Raw genomic sequence first — 8,471 nt, 5'->3', positions numbered from 1 at the left:
TGATTCATAGGTTTTTTTTTCTCTTAATGGTATCTTTTAAGTCCTATAGGCTTTATTCATTCTTTTTCATTCTTTTTTCTTTTTGCTTCTCTTACTGGATAATTTCAAATGATCTGTCTTTGGGCTCACTGATTCTGTCTTCTGCTTTGTTCAACGTGTTGCTGAAGCTCTCTGTTGAATTCTTTGGTCATTATATTCTTCAGCTCTAAATTTTCTATTTGGTTCTTTTTTATGTTTTCTCTTTGTTGAATTTCTCATTTTATTCTTGTAATATTCTCTTGATTTTGTTAAATTTATCCGTGTTCTCTTATAGCTCTTTGAACATATTTAGAACAATTAGTTTGAATTCTTTGTTGGACAATTACTATATCTCCATTTCTTTGGGGTCAGCTATTGGAAGTTTACTGTATTCCTTTGGTGTTGTCATGTTTTCCCGAATTTCATGATCTCTGTAGCCTTGCATAGGTGTCTGCTCATTTGAAGAAGTAGTCACCTCTTCCAGACTTTATGAACTGACTTCAGTAAGGAAAGACATTCTCTGAAGGTGGGGACATCTGGAGCATGCTGCGATACCAGATCTAGAGATGTAGATTGCTGAGTGTGTGTAGGCGGGGTGTTCATTCTGGGTTCAGACAACATGATAACTCATCAGCTTAGAATGTTGGGGTCCCCATTCATCAACAACTGTGTGGTCCTTTACAAGTGCTGTGGGAGGTTTGCAGAGGCTAAAAGAGCTATTGGAGTCCTCGAAGGCACCTCCAAGTTCAACAGTCAGAGATCAGGTAGGCAGCAGTCTTGGCCAGAGTTGTCATGTGCACACATTCAGCTGAAGGGGCCAGCTACAGGTGCCTGTGTAGTCACAGAGGCTGTTTGCAAGCACACATGTATTAGTGAGGTCCAGGGCAAACTGTCAGAGCTGGGGTCAACTAAGAGAATGCTGGCAATTGCAGGGGCCTAGGCTGTTGGTATTTATTACTGCTAACAGTAATATTTGTATTACTGCCAATCTGGTTGCTGGTTCTTGACATAGGTGCATGGCAGTGGAGGCTAGTGTGGGAAGTCAAGCCAAGGGCATGCAGGGGCATAGCTGGAGGGGATAACTGTCAATCAACCAGAGGTGCAGGCCAGTGACAGGAGACAGGGCTGAATATAGGCCCACAAGCAGTTCTGGGGGCCTTAGCTATTGGTGTACACTTACATGACTGCAGGATCTTATCACAGTGTACACATAGCAGTGGAAGCTGGTGATAGGCATCAGACCAGAAGCATGGAAGTCCACATGTGGAGGGGTTATCCTTGAGCACATGCACAACAATGAGGTTCAGCTATGGGGGTCTAGGTTGATATTTGTACTCATGCAGCTACAGAGGTCTGGGCTAGCTGCTGGTGTGGGTCAGCTCAGCATAGAGCTTAGGGAGGGACTCAGCAATCTGGGGACAGCTAATGTGAATACTTGTGAGGTGAAAGATGATTAAATCTGCAGGGGGTACACAGCAACTATACTAGCTGTTGGTTCAGCCTTGAAAACTGCTGGGGTCATCTGCAGAGCAGGTCACTGGAAACTATGGTCATTCTTGCTTTGTGGCTGATACTGGCAACTTCTGTCCTTCTTCCTTTTTCTAAGCTGTTTGATATATCTCAGCTATGTCGGTCTCTAGGTGGGGTAAAACCAAAGGAGGTCCTTCGTATAGTGCCCTGAAAGGCTATGGAAGCTTGTTGTTTACCCCATTCTTCTTTTCCCAGCTAGGTAAAGTCTTTCTAGATGGGGAGTTTCTTCTTGGCACTGAACAATGCTGGCTTGGGTGATGGGATGATGCAGGCAAAATGAAGCTGTTCTTCCTTTCCTTTTGGTGTGGTTATTCTCAAGTTTTTTGTTCCACTGTATTGTTGAAGTTTCTTAAGTGGACTCCAGAGCTATCTGTGAACTGTTTTTGTTCATTATAGGTGTCTAATTATTGATCTTTGTGGAGGGGAGACAAAGGATGGTGTCTCCTAATCTGCCATCTTGGTGATGTCACCTACATTTGAGCATATGACCCTTATTTGCAGATTTCTTTTGCATGTATTATCTCATTTAAGTCTCATCTGTAGAAAATTCTGTCTGACTGTTTACAAACAAGGAAACAAAGTGGACTTTAGAATCACCTGGAGAGCTTTTTAAAATACAAATTTGCATATCAGATACCAATAAAACACTTGTCATTTATGAAAAAAATAATAATAAAAAATAAAATAAAATACAGATCTGCTGGGACTTAGTAGAGACTTTCAGTTTAAATAGGTCCAGGAGCATGGTAATTTACATTTTAAACAAATTTCCAAGTGCTACTGAAGCTGCTGAAAGGCCCACACATTGAGAACCACTGGTTTAGAGACACCACAAATTGTTTCAACTCATCCAGCTAACGAATGAAAGAGCTAAGATTCAATCCCAGGTTTTCCAGTCCATATTAAGTGCTCTCTTTTCTACACAGCAAAAATTAAATAGTAATATTCAGAAACAATGAGCAAATCTGTTAAAGAACATTGGTATTTCAATAAGGTTGGGCAAGTCAACAGATAGAAGGAAAATATAAATAGGAGAACCAATTGAAATTTTCAAATAACTATCGCCAAATATACTGACAGCTTCATGTGGGGGGAAATTTCAACATAAAAAGGAGAATGCATGGTGTTCCAAAGGTATTTTATCTCCTAGAATTATTATTATTATCTTGGGTTATCCATCAATTGGACTGAATGGATAGTTTAAAGTTTTAGCAGGCTCAGTGGTCTGAAACCAAAATGTCTCCAATTTGTAAAAGATGGAATCTTGAGAGAGATGGTCTTGTGTTTATTTCCAAGGGGTTATGATCTCCAAGCATAGAATTTGTAAAAACTAGCCATAAGGGAAGAAATGAAGCAAAGCTGTTTCCCAGTCATATGCACAAGAGGACAAACAAAAAGCCACATAGCAGTGGGTGCATAGATCTAGAAGAGAGTCAGCCAAGATTAATGGGAGGAGACACTTTATCAGAGATCTCTGAGGGCTAGAGGGAGTTCAGTGACTAGACACCCTCACCCTGTCCCACAAAAGTTACATAAGTTCTCTCTGCATCAGGATTCCAAGTTGGGGATGAAGAAAAGAATGGGAGAATCATTGAGATTGCAGTTTGCATTTGAATTGCAATTGCCAGAAAAACTTCTTCATCCAGATGATTGTGTTACCTCAAAATGCAAGATTGTTTCCTGATACTGAGTGGAAGTGGGTTCAGTTTGAGTTCAGTTTTACAAAAAATGAAATAGTCATATTTCTTCACATTTCAAATGTAACTGCATTATTTTAGTCCTCTACAGAAGTAAAAAGCAGATGTGATATGACAGAATAGAATTAGTCAACTCTAAAGGTACATGTTCAAGAATAAAATGCACACATCATAGCTAAAATACCCAGGATAAATTGATAAATCTGAAAGACAGGGCAATGAGACTTCTTAAAAATTGGCTTCTTCTGCAAGCAGACACAGAAAATAACTTAAATGCAAGTGGTTCATTTGGGAGGTGATTCTCAGAAACACTTGTAGGAGGAGATTAGGGGCATGAGGTAGGAAAGGGAAGGAAATCAATAAAGAGTGTCAATTAAGCAAGTTTCCACCGTGAGCAACTGGAGCTTAATCCCTCTGTAAAGCTCTCAGAGCCAGAGTTACCACACCCAAGGAGAAAGGGAGCTGGGATATTTACCCACAAGCTCCCATCAGTCTTTGGCCTGGGGCTGCTTCTAAGGCATTAATTCCCTGGCACTTTCAGCCTTTCCCTCACAGGCAGAGCAGGCTCTGATGATCACACAAAGAGTTGCAGGAGCCGGTAGTTGGAAGTTGAGCTAGTATGTAAGCAATGGAAACTGTCAGGATATGGTCAGATATTGATAGTGTCTGATTCAGGGAACCAACCCATAGAGATTTAAGATAGACAAAGAATCACACATGACCAGCAGCATGGAAACCATAGTCAAGGACTCATGCACTAGAAGCATGGCAGAGTGAGAGATGTCCCCAGATCTCTCCCTTTGAAATAATAATAAGCCAATCTAAAATTCAGTAAATAACACCCAACCAGCACACATGCATATCTGAATGAGTGATCTGCAAATAAGAGCTACCACAGGTCAAAAACGCAGGAATCAGGTGATAGACTGGGAGAAACAAAGGTTCTGCCTCTCCCTGCAGGAGCTTGTTACAGGAAGAGGGGGAGGGGAAAAGGTGTGGTTGGTTCCCTGAACAGCCTTTCCTGAGAGAGCTGTCAGTACTATGCAGCTGCAGTGCCCAAGGATCTGGGCAGAAAGTAAAACAAAGTGAAGATGGGAGAGAAGCAACAGCTGATTATTCCAGTCACAGTTGTAAAACACAAGGCTGAGCCACAACCCTCATCCTCCAACCCAGAGGGCACCCCCCACCCTACCCCATATCCTCCAAGATTGACACCACGAACACTACCTAAACTATCACTAACACAGACAGGGACTGAGACTGAGGATAGTGATCTCGATTGAATTTTTATAAGAAAAAAAAAGGCATTATTAAGGCCTTATATAAAGCAGGGATCCCTGAGGCTTAGATGCCAACTACTGGAAACCAAAAGATAAATGCCTTCTTAGCAACAAACTAAAGAGAGATCTTTATATAATAAATTTTCTTTCGGCGAGGGGTCGGGGAGGGGAGCAGAATACACTTCCATTTACATCCAGGCAAAGAAATAGTCCATTAAAACAGTGAACAAACAAGGTGTCAAGGAAGGTCAGAAAAAAAGAGAAAAATCTTTAGAAAATAAGCTTAAAGACGTAGAAAATATGCGACTTAAATGGCAGAGGCTTTAGGATGTTACTTCTGAAAAAACTCAATGAGATCTAAAATAATTTATATCAACAGTTCCAGGAATTGAAACAACAATAAGATCAGCAGAATGAGTTTTTTAGCAAGGATATTAAAACTCTTAAAAAGAACCAAATAGAACTTCTGGAGATGAAGAACACACCAAAAGAGATGAAAAATGAAATAGCAAGCTTGGGAAATTGAATCAACCAAATGGAGGAAAGGATCAGTGATATCAAAGACAGAAATCTAGAAATAAATCAGAAGGAAGAAGAGAGAAACCCAAGAATGAAAAATAATGGAACAGAAATACAGGAACTAGCTGATGCCCTCATGAGAGGAAACATAAGAATAATGAGTGTTCTAAAAAGGGAGGAAAAGGAGCAGAGATTAGAAAGCATTTTCAGACAAATAATTAACAAGAATTTCCTAACTCTAAGGAGGGAGCTGGAGCTTGGAATTCAAAAAGTCAACAGAACACCCAATTATCTCAGTCCAAAAAGGCCTTCCCGAAGACACATTATATTTAAATTATAAAAAATTAATGACAAAGAAAGAATTCTCAGAGCAGCCAGAGAAAAGAGGATAGTAACCTATAAAGGAAAATCCATTAAGTTATCATCAGACTTCACAGCACAAATCTTACAAGCCAGAAAGGAGTGGAATCAAATATTCAAACAATTAAATGAAAGGAGATAACAGCAAATACTAATGTATCCAGCAAAGCTCTCCCTTAAAAATGAAAGAGAAATAAAGAACTTTCCAGACATACGAACTGAGGGAATTCTCCACTATGAGGCCTGCATTACAGGAAATACTGAAAGGGATCAGCTCACCTAAAACAAAATGATGAAAAAAATACATAACTGTGAGTAAAGCGACTAGCAGGCAGATAGAAGCAGAAGAGTGCAACCCTTATTAAAAACGGAGTATTATAAGCTTAAACAATAAGAAGAGAATTGCTATAGCAAGATAGTAATGAACGTTCAGCATACATAGGGACAAATTGAGAGAAAAATGACTAAAAAGGAGAGGATTCAAAATTAAATTCACAAAGGGGAATGGAGATAAGGCACACATAGAAGAAAATGGACTACTATATATTTATAACTATCCTCTACATATTCATAATGGTAACCACATGTGAAAGGTTCAGAACTAAAGTATATAACATAAAATAAGAAGGACCAGAGGGAAAATCCACAAAACCCAACCAAAATAAAAAATGAACAAAGCAAAACAAAAGAAAACAAACAGAAACACAAGGACAAGGAAGCAATAGAAACACCAAGCTACCAGAAAGCAAAAGAGAAAATGGCTATAGAAAAGCTTCATATTTCAATAATCACCCGAAATATAACTGGACTGAACTCAACAATAAAAAGGCACAGAGTTGCAGAATGGATCAAAAAACAAAACCCAAATATATACTGCCTCCAAGAGACACATCTCAGTTCCAAAGACAAATATAGACTCAAAGAATAAAAGTGGAAAATGGTATTTCAAACAGATGGCATTCAGAGAAATGCAGGAATAGTGGTACTAATATTGGATGAAATATACTTTGAAATAAAAAAGTTAAAGAAAGGTACTGAAGGACCTTTTATAATGATAAAGGGAATCATGCACCAAGAAGACATAACATTTATTAATATCTATGCTCCCAATCAGGGATCCCCAAAATATATAAAGCAATTACTAACAGAACTAAAGGGAGAAACAGACCAACACACTATCATAGCAGGAGAACTAAATACCCCACTGTCAGATATGAATAGATCATGCAAACAGAAAATCAATAAGGAAATAATATCCTTAAATAATACATTACACCAACTGGACATACTTGACATTTGCAGAGCCTTTCATCACAAAACAGCTGCTTATATATCTTTCCCTAGTGCAAATGGAACATTCTCAAGGATTGACCACATACTGGGACACAGAGATAGCCTAAAAATATAAGAGGATTGAAATTATACCAACCATATTTTCTGATATAATGCCTTGAAGCTGGAGATCAACTGTAAAAAGAAAGTGGGAGGAACCACAAAGAGATGGAGATTAAACAACATGTTATTGAAGAATGACTAGGTAAGAGAAGAAATAAAAAGAGAGATCAAGAGATATATAGAAATGTTCAAAAATCCATAGCATTTCTAATGTCTAATAATGAAGTGTCAGAAAAAGAAGTGGGAAAAATAATTCCTTTTGCAATTGCAACAAAAAGAATAAAATATCCAGGAATAAGCCTAATGAAACAAGTGAAGGATCTATATAATAAATTCTATAAGACCCTAATAAAAGAAATCGAAGAAGATACAAAGAAATGGAAAGATGTTCCGTGTTCTTGGATTGGAAGAATCGACATAATTAAAATGACCACATTACCTTAAGTATGATACAGATTTAATGTAATCCTCATCAAAATCTCATTGGCATTTTTTAAAGAAATGAAACAAAATATCATCAGATTTGTATGGAAACACGAAAGACACCAAATTGCCAAAGCTGTCCTGAGGAAAAAGAATGAGGCTGGAGGCATCACTCTGCCTGACTTTAAATTATACTACAAAGCGATAGTAATCAAAACGGCATGTTACTGACAGCAAAACAGACACACAGACCAGTAGAACAGAATTGAGAGTCCAAAAGTAAACCCATATTTATATGGGCAAATAATTTTTGACAAAAAAGCCAAAAACATACAGTGGAGAAAGAAAAGACTCTTCAATAAATAGTGCTGGGAAAACCATAAAGTCACCTGTAAAAGAATGAAACTAGACTGTTGTCTATCACTACAAGCCAAAAGTAACTCAAAATGGATTAAGGACCTAAATATAAGACCTGAAACAATAAAATGCATAGAAGAAAACATAGGAACTAAACTCAATGACCCTAGACTTAAAGAGGATTTTATGAATTTGACCTCAAAAGCAAGGGAGGTAAAAGCAAAAATAAATGAATGGGACTACATCAATCTAACAGGCTTCTACTCAGCAAAAGAAATCGGCAACAAGGTAAAGAGACAAATAGGAAAATATATTTGCAAGCAACACCTCCAATAAGGGCCTAATATCCAAAATATACAAAGAACTCATACAACTCAATAACAACAAAAAACCAAATGATTCAATCAAAAAATGGGCACAGGACTTGACCAGACACTTCTCCCTGGAGGACATATAAATGGCCAATAAATATATGAAAAGATGCTCAACATAGCTAGCTATTCGGGAAATGCAAATCAAAACCACAATGAGATACCATTTCACACCTGTTAGAATAGCTATAATCAACAGGACAAGTAATAACAAATGTGGGAGAAGATGCAGAGAAAAAAGAACCCTTATACACTGCTGGTGGGACTGAAAATTGGTACAGCCACTATGGAAAACAGTAGAAGTTCCTCAAAAAACTGAGAATTGATGTACCATATGATCCAGCAATCCCTCTACTGGGTATTTACCCCCAAAGATTTGAAAACCCATATCCAAAAAGATATTTGCACACCAGTGTTCATAGCAGCATTATTCACGGTGGACAGGACATAGAAGCAACCAAAGTGTCCTACAATAGATGATTGGCTAAAGAAGCTGTGGTACATATATACAATGGAATATT

General features: G+C 38.1%; 1 pseudogene; it reads right to left on the bottom strand.

Moving 5' to 3' along the window:
* Positions 1-364: 364 nt before the first annotated feature.
* The window catches only part of LOC105308174, a 12,102-nt pseudogene continuing 3,995 nt past the window's right edge, over positions 365-8,471 (bottom strand).

Source organism: Pteropus vampyrus, unplaced genomic scaffold, assembly GCF_000151845.1.
Source record: "Pteropus vampyrus isolate Shadow unplaced genomic scaffold, Pvam_2.0 Scaffold553, whole genome shotgun sequence".
Classification (NCBI taxonomy): Eukaryota; Metazoa; Chordata; class Mammalia; order Chiroptera; family Pteropodidae; genus Pteropus; species Pteropus vampyrus.
Note: the sequence above shows the minus strand (reverse complement) of the source record. Positions and strands in the feature narration are given on the sequence as shown.